A 15,358-nucleotide genomic window follows, 5' to 3' on the forward strand; every position below is an offset into this window, starting at 1 on the left:
CTTTGGGTTTTTAAAAAAACTGTTTACCATCTCTCTTATTCAGTCCATCAGGTTCAAAAGTACGTAGCTGATGCTTCCAAAATCTCTCTCTCCCTATCTCTATATCTCGATATATCATTCAGTTTTCTACTTTGGGTGCTTCAATTTCGGTTTACCTCTTTTATTTGAAAGGTGATATTTTCAAAAGTCTGTTCTGTTCTAGATCTAAAGCGATTTCTCGTGATTGGGCAGTTTCTACTTTTGCAAAACAACTGCCCCTTTTTAAGAAATAAAAAAATCAAAACAAAAGTAAATTGTTCTAGGTAACAAGTTTGAGGCGCTTCCCCTGCCAACGCACCCAGTCTCTTTTCTTTAGATGATGCGATATCTTCAGTTTTACCCCTGATTTTACGGTATGTTCTCCACCGATTTAAAAGATTTAAAGTAATGTTGCTCCTAATTCAAATGATATTTAGTTAAAATACATTTTTAAAGAAAATTTCCTCGAATTCATAGTGTTAATCAAATCATTAAATCAAAATCCTCACATGATTCTGAACCAGTGCCAAGTTATATGATGACAACAATTCAAGTAACTTACACGGATGTAGATGTGTTTCCCTCGGTTTTAGTTTGTAACCGGATTTTTTTTCTCTTAATCGATTTCTGACTTTTGAAAAGCGGTATACTAGTGTTGCCTTTCTTTGTATATCATAACATATTGATAACTTGATTTTTTAAGAAGCGTTTTTATTTTAGGTAAAACAAATTTTACTATTACATGAACCAATTTCTTTAATATAATCAAATACAAAAATTCTTCAGATACTAGTACATGTTGAGTTATATATGTTTAAATGATCCATCAATAGATATCAATAGAGATCAGCCATCATCAGGGGTCCAACTGATCAACTGTTTGGTATAGTCTTTAACTTTTATCTAGTAAGCATGTCTCCTATGCTGTTGTTTCTGCTCTACCTTACTATTGGTCAACATAAGATACTTGTCCACAGTCTTTGTTAAACTGCAATAAATGCTTATCTTTCATGATACCTTTTTTTACGTATATATGGGTTATACTTAGTTAAAACTAAAGGAATAATGTGTGGGAGTCATTGATATTCGTTGGATACCAATTTTCGTGGAATTCATGGGCACTAGGGAACCACGAATTTAAATGTTCAACGAATCACCAATTTTTTAAAGGAATGTATGCAAACTTTGCAAAGGCCACGACATTAAATATCCACGAAAATGCAACTTTTTTCTGAATCCACGAAAATTGGTACATTTTGTACCCAAGAAAATAAATAAATCCAAAGTATATTTTTTTTTCTTTATGTTTCTTTGCTTCAATATTTCAGTAGGATCAATGAATAAAGCATCTGTAATACTAGTTTCATCTATTTTGACGTTATACAATCGAATTAAAATTAAATCTCCGCTCTCGCTCATTTTTGTATGCTTGGTCGATGCGTGTGAGATCTAAGAAGATCCCTTTATAGTTCGCGTCAGAGATCAAAAATTTGAATAAGGTCACCTTTTTCTGAACCAGCGACCAAACATTAAACAAATGAGCGAGTGCGGAGCTTTAGTTTTAATTAAATTTGGCGTTATCATAACCCCGATCAACATTTGTTAGATTTGTATTAATTTGTTATTGTCATTTGTTGTTTCTGATCTGCCATATTGCATCACCGTTAATAAATCCGCGTAAAACATGCTGTGAGTGACAGCAATTTCGATGCAAATAGAGAAAATTTGTTTCTTTTAAATGTATGTCAAGGTCATGAATGACATATGTTGTAAATATTTGACCTTTAGTTACTATAACATCCATGAATATCCATAAAATTTGATGGTTGAAGGGATTGTAATTGGTAGCCAGACGAAAAAAATCTTTAATTTTATCTGATGTTACATCATTTATTATAAATCCATCGTCCCTGTATATGCCATGATATTTTGTCTTTATGTTGAACTGCAGAAACTATTTGATTCATTATTTCAAACATAAGTATGCCACAGATTTTCAGTTATGGGCCTGCCGCCAATTGCCGTACCTATTATTTGTTTTTATATTTTCCCATCAAATTCAAATACATTGTTATCTATAAAGAGTTTCAGTCAACAGATGTATTAATACGTTGACTGGTGGAGCATTGACTTTGAATGTCAGTTTGGGTTGCTTTCCAAATTTTGTCAATATATAACGCAACTATAAAACTGTCATACAAGTTTGAGGTTTCCCAAGTTATAAACCACGTTTAACCCACAATTTTCTTCAGAAAATGATTGTACCAAGTTAAGAATATGACAGTTGTGTTTCACTCGTTCTGTTGATTGATAAAGTTTTAATTTCTCACTGATTATAATTAAAACTGAAAGTATAGGTAACCTCAATATATATTTTGAGCGCTCAATATAACATATAGTGCGCACAAATATTTTGTATATTCGATATAAAAAATATTTTGGGCTTCAATCAAAAGGTTGTTCGCTACATATACATGTATTGTGCGCACGCATTCATAAAGATATAAAAAATAAGAAGATTTTACATGTGGTAGTGCTGTCTACTGTCTGAGAGATTCATAAAACATAATCGATTTTAAAAGGTTTTATTTGACATGAGGTTAGATTACAGGAAAATTAACTCACTTCTCGCAAACTATCATCTTGTGCAATGTCAATTATAGGTATTGACATATTGTAGAACTGTGCATATATATTTAATATTTAGTTTGGTCTTAATTCACTGATCACAAAATCAATATATGTTGTTTGTGCTGTGTTTAGACCCCTCTACCAAGAAATTTGTTTTTGCATGCACACGTATAAAAATTGCGTTTTTTTAAAATATACTTTTTTACTTTTTTGGTCTTTTGGAAAATGTTTTTTGTGCTGTATTTGGATCCCTCAACCAAGAAATTTGTTTTGCATGCACACGTATAAAAATGCGGTTTGTATCCAACGCAATCATAGGTTTGAACATTGTTTTCAATTTAGACTTGTTTATATTTTTTCGTTTGGGCTTGTATTATATTTGCCTTCGGGTTTTTATGATCCGTTCATCCTATTTTGACTCTTTCAAAATTCAAGAGTCTATCCTAAATTGAGGTAAATTATATGGCTTTGCAAATACCGTTTCGATTCCTTACATCACTGAAGAGACATTAATTGTCGAAATCCGGTTATGGTGTACACATTTTTGCATCTCATGTTTGCGGTATACCATCTTTTCCGCAAGTTTATTGTTTTCTGTTTGGTAATTAATTAATGATAAGATCTATTTTGTTACATCTGGTGATCAGTTCATTTGGCAATCGCCAATGGCAGTCAGCAGGGTTTAAGAACATCAGTTGTTCGACCTGCTAGTCAAATGCGTTTTGTTAAAATATACTTTTTCACTCATTTGGTCTTTTGGAAAATGTTGTTTGTGCTGTATTTAGACCCCTCTACCAAGAAATTTGTTTTGCATGCACACGTATAAAAACTGCGGTTTTTATCCAACGTAATCATAGGTTTGAACGTTGTTTTCAATTTAGACTTGTCTGTATATATATATATATATATATAAGTCTGAAAATTACACCCAACAGTGTTAGAATTAGACTTTTATGCTGACAAATTTTTGTCCCTCAACGGGATTCGAACTCACACCTTTGATACACTACAGCACCAATCGCTTAGCCTCATGTCCAGCGCTCTAGATATATATATATATACCGATAAAAACAATATTCAGAGATTTGATTAAAGTGTTGAATTGGTAAACTATTTTAAAAATATTTTTTGTCAAAGATCGATAAGTTTACCCGGATCGTATCTAAATTTACGAGCTCGGTAAACAACATCACCATAAAAATAAGAATGTGATATCCGGTTTGTAATAAGTGTTCTACAGGTACAGACTTCTAAACCAAATCTTTGTATCTATACAAGAATTTAGTGACAGGTTTAAATAGTTTGAGATAACGAAATTCTTGACTCATTAATTTACTAGTAAGTATAAATTACGTTTATTGAAATAAAAAAAGTCACTACACACACGGGGATAGCGAACGAGTTTTGATATATGAACACCGTACGATGGTGCAAAAGGAACATCACCTTCCAAAAAAGAAAAAAATAATATTAGGGAACAAAAAATCGTTCAGTGGTTGTCGTTTGTTGATGTGGTTCATAAGTGTTTCTCGCTTCTCGTTTTTTATATAGATTAGACCGTTGGTTTTCCTGTTTGAAAGATTTTACACCAGTCATTTTTGGGGCCCTTTATAGCTTGCTGTTCGGTGTGAGCCAAGGCTCCGTTTTGAAGTACAAAACAATAAACGAAAAACAAATATATTAGAGAGCAAAAAAAAAAAACGACAACCACTGAGTTATAGGCTCCTGACTTGGGACAAGCACACACAGAATGTGGCTAGGTTAAACATGTTTGCACGTGTCAATTCTTCTCCCTTACCTGGGTCAGTGCTGGAACACTTCGACAAAGGAACAAACTATAAAAATCAGTTGAAAAGGGCTTATCTCATCATCAACAGATCTGAGAGTAGTCACAGTTACTGAAAGCTACATGTAGTTCAAAGTCAATAACAACTAATAAAACATCATGTGTATAAGACTAAAATATCAATCAGAACACATATAACATCCAATGGATTTAGTGTAAAGACGTCATCATTAATCAGAGAAGAAATTGACTTTACTAATAATCAGAGAAGAAAATGACCTTAATAATAATCAGAGAAGGAAATGACCTTAGTAATAATCAGAAAAGAACACGACCTTGCGCAATGTCAATCGTCCCTGTTGTCGTAAATTTTTGTGTAGAGTTTCACGTGTAAAACTTAAAAAACTTAATCATGGAAAGGAAAATTATCTAACGTTTGAATTTGATTTATTTAAAGTGGGTTCCTTTGGGTAAACATCAGCAGTATATTTAGACAGTCCTTTATTATTTAACGCAAAAACATCATCAAGATAACGGTCAGTGTTATTAAATTTGTCAGTTAAATACAATTTATATGGGTTTTTACTAAGTTTGGCCATAAACTGTCAACCATAACAGTATAGGAACCAGTTCGCTATTAAAAGGGCGCAATTGATGCCATTTGGGAATACCTACAACCTGTCGATAAACTTTTTTGCCAAAATATACATAAATGTACAGGGGTGTATATTCAATATATTAAGCTCTAGTCCCGAGTCTATGCCCAATTTTGGTGTTTTGTCTAAATATTTATGTTTTTATGGTTTCAACATGTGTTCAAGGCCTCACATTGATTAAAATGAGACACATAAATAAAATCGGCATTCAGACAGACATATATCTTATCAAATAAGACAGTGCCTGTACATTCAACAAGCAGCAGCCACATGGATATTTATAATAAGATATTCTCAGTGGCGGATATTATAACATACATTATTTTATTTCCGTCGATAAATATTGAAATTAAGAAAACAAAGTTCCAATTTCCTCAGACAAAGTAACCTTATACAAATAAGGGGACACGTGGTGTGATTGCCAATGAGACAACTATTAATCAGAAACCAAAGAAAATTGATGTGATCATCAATAGGTCACCAAGATCACCGGCTTTGACAGATTGGATTTTTGTGAAAAACAGACGCACCACATCCTTTTGTATTATTGATAGGTCATAACATAATATAATTCTACATAAGTGGGCTTCAGCCATGTAAATGCTACTTAGCTTTAAAGTTTCAACCAATGAAATATTAAAATCATTTACTTTTGAACACATCCAATTTGGTTAAAATCTACTTATAGATTTCAAACAGGATATAAATGTGAAAAAAAAAACCAAACAATTGTGTTTTAAAGGGCGATATCGATTATAATGGAAAATGTTTACTACCATTTTATCCCTTCAATACTGGAAGTTATTTTTCTTTTGTTTTTTTTTGTTTTTGTTTGTTTATGTAGTTATATCTAGTCTTTTCATATTTTTATAAAACAAAACCCAAAGTTTTCATCTTTTTCCTACTTCTAAAATAAAAATTAGGAGATGTGGTATGATTTCTAATGAAACAACTACCCACCAGAGTTCAAGAAATGATAGGCAACTGTACGGCCTTCAACAACGAGAAACACCCATACTGTAAAGTCGGCTATGAAAGACCCCGACAAGAAAAATGCAAAAACATTAAAACGTGAAAACCAACGGCCTAATTTGTAAAAAAAAAAAACAAATATGATAGACATGAACAAACGACAACCACTGACTTAGGCCATGCACCTATATAGAATGTGGCGGGTTGTGAGAGCTCAACCCTCCCCAACCTTGGAAAGCACAACACAAGAACGAACTGCAAAATCAGTAGCAATTGGGTCGACTCAAAAGATCGGTATGAGGAACAAAAACAGCTTACATAAAAACAATGGAAACAAATCACAGATGCAGTACTCGCAGATACTGAAAGGTAATTCAAAGCAAATTACAACCAATAGCTCACTCGTTTCCTCCCAGACTAAAGTATCAATCAGTACACAGCCAACGGATCTAGTGTAAAGATGTCATAAACAGTCCGAGTTTAACGCGTGACCTTGTGCAATACCAAAATATAAATAAACAAAATCGACAGGATGTAGGATAATGAGTTCTCATACTTGTATATTAATAGGTAAATTATAAGGCCTTCCAAATACCGTTTCGATTCCTAACAACACTGAAGAGATATTAATTGTCAAAATCCGGATATGGTGTACAAATTTTTGCACCTCATGTTTGCGGTATACCATCTTTTCAAGTTTATTGTTTTCATTTTCGTATTAAATAAATAATAAAGATCCATTTTTTTACATCTTGTGATCCGTTTATTTGGCAATCGCAAATGGTAGTCAGCAGGGTTTAAGAACATCCGTTGTTCGACCTGTTTGTCAAATGCGTTTTGTTAAAATATACTCTTCCACTTTTTTGGTCTTTAAGAAAATGTTGTTTGTGCTGTATTTAGACCCCTCTACCAAGAAATTTGTTTTGCATGCACACGTATAAAAATTGCGGTTTTTATCCAACGCAATCATAGGTTTGAAAATTGTTTTCAATTTAGACTTATTTATATTTTTTCGTTTGGGCGTCTATTATATTTGACTTCGGTTTTATATGATCCGTTCATCCTATTTCGATTCTTCAAAATTCAAGAGTCTCTCCTAAATTGAGGTAAATTATATGGCCTTCCAAATACCGTTTCGATTCCTAACATCACTGAAGAGATATTAATTGTCGAAATCCGGATATGGTGTACAAATTTTTGCACCTCATGTTTGCGGTATGCCATCTTTTCTGCAAGTGTATTGTTTTCTGTTTGGTATTAACTTAATAATACAGATCCATTTCGTTACATCTTGTGATCCGTTTGTTTGGCAATCGCCAATGGCAGTCAGCAGGGTTTAAGAACAACCGTTGTTCGACCTGTTAGTCAAATGTGTTTTGTTAGAATATACTTTTTCACTTTTTGATCTTTTGGAAAATGTTGTTTGTACTGTATTTAGACCCCTCTACCTAGAAATGTGTTTTGCATGCACACGTATAAAAACTGCGGTTTTTATCCAACGCAATCATAGGTTTGAACGTTGTTTTCAATTAAGACTTATAAATAGCAATATATATTTAGTTAGGATTTAATTTTTTAAAAACAAAATCAATGTTAGTACCAATAAAAACAATGTTTTAAGATCTTAATTACTAGTAGTATGTTAAATTGATAACCTTTGAGAAAAAGTTAATGCAAAGCATCAATGAGTAACATTATTATTTAACGCAAAAACATCATCAAGATAACGGTAAGTGTTATTAAAGTTCTCAACTAAATACAATTTAGATGGATTTTTACTGAGTTTAGCCATCATTCTGCATTGACAATAATAACTTGGTATAAATTAGATACACCCATTCGGGCTAACGCCCTCGAGGTGTATATAATACAAACACGGTTTTGGAATGAATTCAGTAATATAAAATTATAGCTAGCTTAACTAGACTGCTTTTAAAATATGTATCTATGGATTTATAAAAAAGGAGATGTGGTATGATTGCCAAAGAGACAACTCTTCACAACAGACAAAATGACACAGAAATTACCAACTATAGGTCACCGTACGGCCTTCAACAATGAGCATATCCCATGCCGCATAATCATCAATAAAAGGCCCCGAAATGACAAAAACGAGAAAATTAAAGGCCTAATTAATGTATAAAATAATAAACGACAAACAAATAATTTATGTTAAACAGCAAAAAACGACAACCACTGAATTACAGGTTTTTGTCTTGGGACAGGCACATACAGAATGTGGCGGGGTTAAACTAGTTTATAGGCGTCAACCCTCCTCTAACCTGGGACAGTGGTGTAACAGTACAACAAAAAGAACAAACTATAAAAAGCAGTTGAAAAAGGCTGAACTCATTAGATGGATACAAAAAGAAATACATCTAATGAAAACACAGAGTGGACGTGGCCGGGTACTTGTACATCCAAACAACAAAAAGACACTAAGTACAAATCTGAGAGTACTCGCAGTTATTGACAGCTAGTTCAAAGCCAATAACAACTAATAAAAAAAAATATGCATCTAAGATCAAATTATCAATCAGTACACATCCAACATCTAATTGATTAAGTGTAAATGCGTCATAAACAGTCAGAGAAAAACATGACCTTGTGCAATGCCAAGATACAGGTTTCGACAGATTGTAACGCCATGAATGTGCATATGTATGTAACAATACTATTTAGTTTGCTTTTAATTTTATTGATATCAAAATCAATATTGATAGAAATAAAAATAATATTCAAGGATCTAATGATAGTGTTGGATTGGTAATCTTTTAGAATAAGTTTATTTAAAGGATCGATAAGTTTACCAGGATCTTTTCTAAATTTCCAGGGACGGTAAACGACATCTCTGTAAAAATGAAGATGTGCTTTCCCGTTTGAAATAAGGTACAAACAAACTTCAAAACCAATTCTTTATATCTATGGAAGAATTTAGTAAAAGTTTTATGTAATTTGTGGTAACGAAATCCCTGACTTAATAATAGACCAGTAATACATAGATTACATTGAATTTCATTAAAATCCTAAACGTCACAACAGACACGGGCATAGCGAACGACTTGTGATATATAAAATCCGTAAGTTGGTGTCAAAGGAACGTCACCATCCAGAAACGGAAAATTAACAATAGGGAACGAAAAATCGTCCTTTTTGTCGTAAATTTAAATGTGGATTTTCCTGTGTAAAACTGAAATATCTAAATCTAGGAAAGGACAGTTATTACCGTTTACATTTTATTTATTAAGGTAAGTTCCTTTGGGTAAATTTCGACAGTTTATTTAGAAAATTCTTGATTATTTAACGAAACAATATCATCAAAATAACGGTAAATGTTGTTGAATTTATCAATTACATGCATTTTAGACGTTTACTGATTTGGTCATATACTGTGATTCATAACAGTTCAAGAACAAATCTGTTATTAAAGGGATTCAATTAGTGCCCATAGGAATACCTACAACTTGTCGATAAGCTTTGTTGCCGAAACGTATATAAATATTATCAAGGAGAAAATTAACAGCTTCAATCATCTCATCACACCTCCAGTAAGTATATCTAGCATATTTGCCTTTCTCGTTAAAAAAGAAGGCTTTACATGAGTTGCAGAAAATATATTTGCATACAGATTTTCCAAGCGACCATTTAATTAATTAGGAAAACTTTGGTTTGATAAGATTGTGTGGATGTGTAGTGTAAAGAGTTGAAAAGTCAACACTGTCAACAGAATCAAAAGGACCATCAACTTATACTTGTTATCTTCATATAAGTTTATAAACCTTAGGATTCAAATGTGAGTATGACTATGAATATACAGTATCTATTAAATTATATAAAAAAATGTCAATATTTGAACTTTAAAACTACTTCATCTTAAATAAACATGAACAGAGTGTTAAGTGTTAATTGTAACTGAAATAAAACTGACTATTACAATTAGTTTAAAACTGTTAATTTTAGAACGATTATCAAAAAGTATAAAAAAAAGGGTCAAAACATTTTTGTTATGTCGTGGCCTTTTATATCTTGATTGAGGTATGAGTTTTGTTCATTGTTGAAGGTAGTACGGTGACCTATAGATGGAAAAATCAACGTCTGTTGGTCTCTGATAAATAGTTGTTTCATTGGCAAACAACTTCATCTCCATATTTCATATGAAGGTATCAATAAATCACGAAAAGACGAAAGAGTGACAACATCATGTTAAATAGAAACAGATAAGCACGTTATTAATTTTCTGCGACCGATTCGCTTTTCTGCCTTCATAAGGAACTTCAATGCCAACACAAAGTGAAACCACAATTCTGTGGTATGCGGATACACCGATCTGCACTGTACTAGTATTTCTTAAAAATCAAACTAAAGGCTTTTTGGAAAATGTGAATATTAGTTCAGCATTGATGAAACGATTTGAATATGACGTCTTTAAATGATTTTAAATGCCATGTCTTCCTTATATTTTGGACATACCTTATCTTAACATATCAGGTAATACAACTGTTCTGAGCTCATATAGAACTTGAATTGTATGGACAACCAACGGGGTCCTAATTCCAAATTCGTAAATTGTCAATTTGTAACTTGTAACTGTGTTATTTTTACATTTTTGATATGTATATTGATAATTCTTGAATTCGTGATTTGTCAATTCAACATTTGTATATGATCATTTGGTGCTACATTTGTGATATGCTTATTTGTAATTTGTAAATAGCTAAATTGTACATTTGTATTTTGTAAATTTGTAGTTGTCAATTAGCATCTTTGCTTTTATGTTATTTTTAAAAGCGTATTATACTTGTAAATCGACACTTTTCTAACGCGTTGATTGCAAATTAGGTGATTTGTATATTCGACATTTGTACGCTCATTTTATGCTACATTTCGTATTATGATAACTGATGGTGCCACTGTCGGACTTTCGGTATCTTTCGGAAGGTTACCAGTTTCGAAGTATAGATAATGTGGATGAAGAAAGGTAAATTATTTTACAAGTGTACCAAATAATATTGAAGTATACAAACCGTTTACGCTCTGTGTCAGGGTTATTATTGATATGCCAAAACAAGGAAGAACCCTAACACTGTTATTCATTAGTGGAAATAGTGACCAGATAGGAAAAAGGGGGAAAGGGGGACAGCTCAATTTTTTGTTTTTTTTGTTTGGCATAGCTTGTCATCCTTTTGGGTTCTTTACAGAAAATATGGGAAAACATAATCTGTTCGAGACTCTCCGAAAATGTAAAGAGGGTTGGAAGGACCTTTTACGAGACGTCGGAATCGGACCTTTATTTTCACGGGAATTCAGAATTTAACCCTATCAGATTCAGGAAGCAATGATTTAACTTTTCGGGAATCGGGAAATTATGTTTTATTTATTCGGGAATTCCGGATGCAGTGTATAATTTTCCGGGAATCCAGGATGACACCGCTCCTACCACCCACTGTAAACCCAGTTCTAGACTAGCTAAGAAAATATATGACTTTTACTCACTTTAACCCTGTGAAAATAATTACATTAATGTTAGTCATACAATGCTTGCATCTATTTTCTGTATCCAAACTCAACTGTCTTTTGACGCATTTAAAAACAAAAAGTTCTATTAACCAGCAGGACATGAAAAAGCGACCCTGTTTTGCAGCACACGCATACCACAAAAATTATAGGAAGTAATAAACACATCCCCATGGGATTTTGCCATTCTGATTTTCAAAAAATCTGTCACCTACATTGTATGAACGCTACGTCAAATTATGTATGACGACATAACAATTTATTTCTTTATTGACAATAGAGTCTGGTAGCTTTTTAATATCAAAATTGGTTTATTTTTTTCATAAAAACACGAGTATTTATCATATCCATGACATAGTAATTTATACCTATGCCTTAAAAACTAGAAATGACCACGACGAAAAAATAAAGGATTTAATACATGGAGACCAAACAACAACATGTACATGAAATAGGTATTTTGCATTATCGATTATAGCATTTCCTGATATGAGTAAAGAAACACAGGAAAAGGAGCTACGTATTTGTCCCAATCCTTATTTTACTAGTTTTACTTCATTTAAATAAAAGTGATTGTTTGTTTTCATTTACCTTTAATAGATGAATTGTTTTGGGTTTTTTTAAACCTTTGCAAATTTTGCAGTCAAATGTATAGATATTTTAATATTAGTCTTCCAAAATTTACACAAATTACATAACAATTTTAAAGTTTAGTTTGCATTAGCAATATATCTGATAAACGTAACACTTGACAATGGCAGATTTGTTAACTTAATGTAAATTTAACCCAGTGAAGCACAACATTTCAATATAATGTGTTACGTATATCTCCTGTGTTAGAATACATATATGTATTAGTTGACAAGTTCTAATTCAAAATTTTGCACTATGAGAAAATTAACTTTTTAATAATATTAAATTTGAGTGCAAAAGGAAAGCAACCATTCAAAGGAAAATACATCAGGCTGTTGACAAAATATAACTCAGATTTCAAAGCTATTATTCAGTTTCCATATTTATGCCAAATAAAAAATAATAAATGGCAGTTGTTATTTGGATCTAAGCGGGCATTTTCAAACACAACATAGGATTTAAAAATATCATCTCTATACCTGGAAAAACTTGCCTTTTAACCTGTTCAGCTTTGACGATAAACTCATTACAGATACGATTTCGATCAACAGTCGAACAGGTATGTAAAATTATTTTTTTATGATTTTGTGTGTTTAGCATGTTTAGGAATGTGTGTTTTAAATTAATCCAATCAATTTATACACCAATATACAATTTGACTAGATATTATTTGTCTCTATCTGTATTTACTGGAGGAACTTTTGTATTTCAATATAGAGACAGTAGATCTATACGTCGAATAAAGAAAATCCGTATCATTTGATCGAATATTTAACCAAATCACTTGTACAAGTATTTGAAAGTATTAAAATAATAAGTTTTTATAATGGATTGGTTTGATAAGTGAACAAAGAGGAGAACACAGCTACAAGTTCAATCCATAAACACTATTTAGATTTTAATTGGTTCGTTTGAAAATGTTTGAACAGCTTTTATTTCTACATTCATTCTTTGGTTGAAACACTTTGAAATTCGTTTTACAGTATATGAGATACATAACGGTTTATCAATAATAAGATATTTGAAATTTCCTAGATCCATTTAAAATGCAAAAACATCCGATCTGTACAAATAGATAACTTATAAAATGGTATAGGACAAGTTCTTATCAATTCGCTGCCGAGTAGTATTATGCAGAATGAAATGGTCCTCACAGACGAAGCATATACCGACTTGATTTGTTTGGTTACGAAGAAGCACACAATGACTTCCCTTGACTGTGACTATGATTAATTCGAAGCAAAAGAAGATATCTTTTTTCAATAAAGGCAGCATAGTATGCCGCTGTTCAAAAGTCATAAATCGATTGAGAGAAAACAAATCTGGGTTATTAACTAAAACCGAGGAAAACACATCAGCTATAAGAGGAAAACAACGGAACAACAGAAACACTGAAGTGCAACAAAAACAAACGCCATCATACCTAGAAACGAACTATTTCTTAACAACTGCCATATTTCTAACTTGGTACAAGACATTTTAAGAAAAAAAATGATGGGTTGAACCTGGTTTTATGGCTAGCCAAACCTCCCGCTTATATAGCAATTTTTTAAAAATATCGCTCGAATGACAACACTACGTGACAGAAATACAGCACAAACAAACGCACAGAAATACAACACAAACAAACGCACAGAACCCTCAGCACAGAGCAACATGTAAACATTAGAATAACAACGAACATCTTCCATTAATGACAGCACAGGACATCACAAACATTGACGTATTTTTGTAACAACTATATAATCTTGAAATACATACAACTATTTTCACAATACTAGTCCAAACAATCATCATAATTATGACGGTATTGAAAGGCTATTTTAGATAAATGCTGTGACGACATCATAATTATTTGGACTAACACAATACTTTATCCATGGAAAATGGAAAATAACTCGACTATACTGACAAATAAGACATATGTAAAATATACCGAAAACACAGAATTCAAACCACAAACAATAAGACATAACACAACATCCAACCAAAACCACAACAGAAACATCATATTAAATAAATACATGAATGTTGGATGTATAAATACCGAGACACGTCGTACAGCAATGCAAATTCACACTCGGCAAAACAGTCATATTCAGGAATAGGTCACGTTCGGTACTTCGAAGACAGACGACATAGATGTTAAACCACAATCTAAGTCGTGGTAAACATGTCATTAGTTGGTTTAGAAACAGACACATTGTATAGATCAACCAATTCGTGATGGTGTCTATAAAATTTACGGATTGTCATTTTTAATCTTTCCTCCTCATAACTCTGTTGGAGCAATTTCTGCGTAAGGAGTACACTCCTGTATATCAAATCCGTATAGTATGAACATGCACGAGCGTAACGTATCAATTGAGATATGTAAACACCATACGACGGGGCAGAGGGTATGTTACTGCTGAGAAATGGGAAGGTGAGAATGGGGAAGTTGAAATCATCCCGTTTGTCATAGATTTTAGTGTGTAGTCGTCCATCTCTGTCAATTTTGAGGAAAAGATCAAGGTATGAAGCAGTTCTTCTAGTATCAGTAGTATCCTTAATTTCAAGTTTACTGGGATATATGAGATGCAAGTACTGACTAAAATATTGGTTATTCAGTGATAGGACATCATCAATATATTTGAAAGTAAAATTAAAGAGTTTTGCAAGGTGCTTTTTCTTTTTGTCTTTTAGAAGGTTCTGAATGAATTCTGCTTCATACGAGTACAAAAACAAGTCGGCCAGAAGGGGTGCACAATTAGTACCCATTGGAGTACCGACTGTCTATTGATATATCAATCCTCCAACCTCAACACATATATTGTCGATTAAAAAGTCCAGCATTTTGAAAATATCATCATCAGTGTATTTTCTGATAGAATGAGTGTGGTTCTTCACAAAATAAGAATTATTATAACCCAAAACAAGAAATGTATATCTACGATTCCCATTTTTATAGAAAAAAGCTCTGTTTAATCAGATGGTGAAGTCGATCTGGCAATTGAGCATGGGGAATAGTAGTGTTAAGCGTCAAAGCAATCAAAGGTCTAAATGATGCTGCAAAATTGAAGATATTATGATCTAAGATTTAGTAGTAGATCTTTAGAATTTTTAAGACCTTTTTCAAATTGATAGATATTAAAATTCCCACGGTGCT

General features: G+C 32.4%; 1 protein-coding gene across 1 annotated transcript in view; it reads left to right on the plus strand.

Annotated features, from left to right (window-relative positions):
* The first annotated feature begins 12,381 nt into the window (after positions 1–12,381).
* The window catches only part of LOC127732159 (uncharacterized), a 46,383-nt gene continuing 43,406 nt past the window's right edge, over positions 12,382–15,358 (plus strand). Inside the window, exon 1 of the mRNA XM_052241227.1 lies at positions 12,382–12,769. The gene's annotated coding sequence lies outside the window, so the exon portion shown is untranslated. The remainder of the gene's footprint in view (positions 12,770–15,358) is intronic.

Source organism: Mytilus californianus, unplaced genomic scaffold, assembly GCF_021869535.1.
Source record: "Mytilus californianus isolate M0D057914Y unplaced genomic scaffold, xbMytCali1.0.p SCAF_22, whole genome shotgun sequence".
NCBI classification, from domain to species: Eukaryota; Metazoa; Mollusca; class Bivalvia; order Mytilida; family Mytilidae; genus Mytilus; species Mytilus californianus.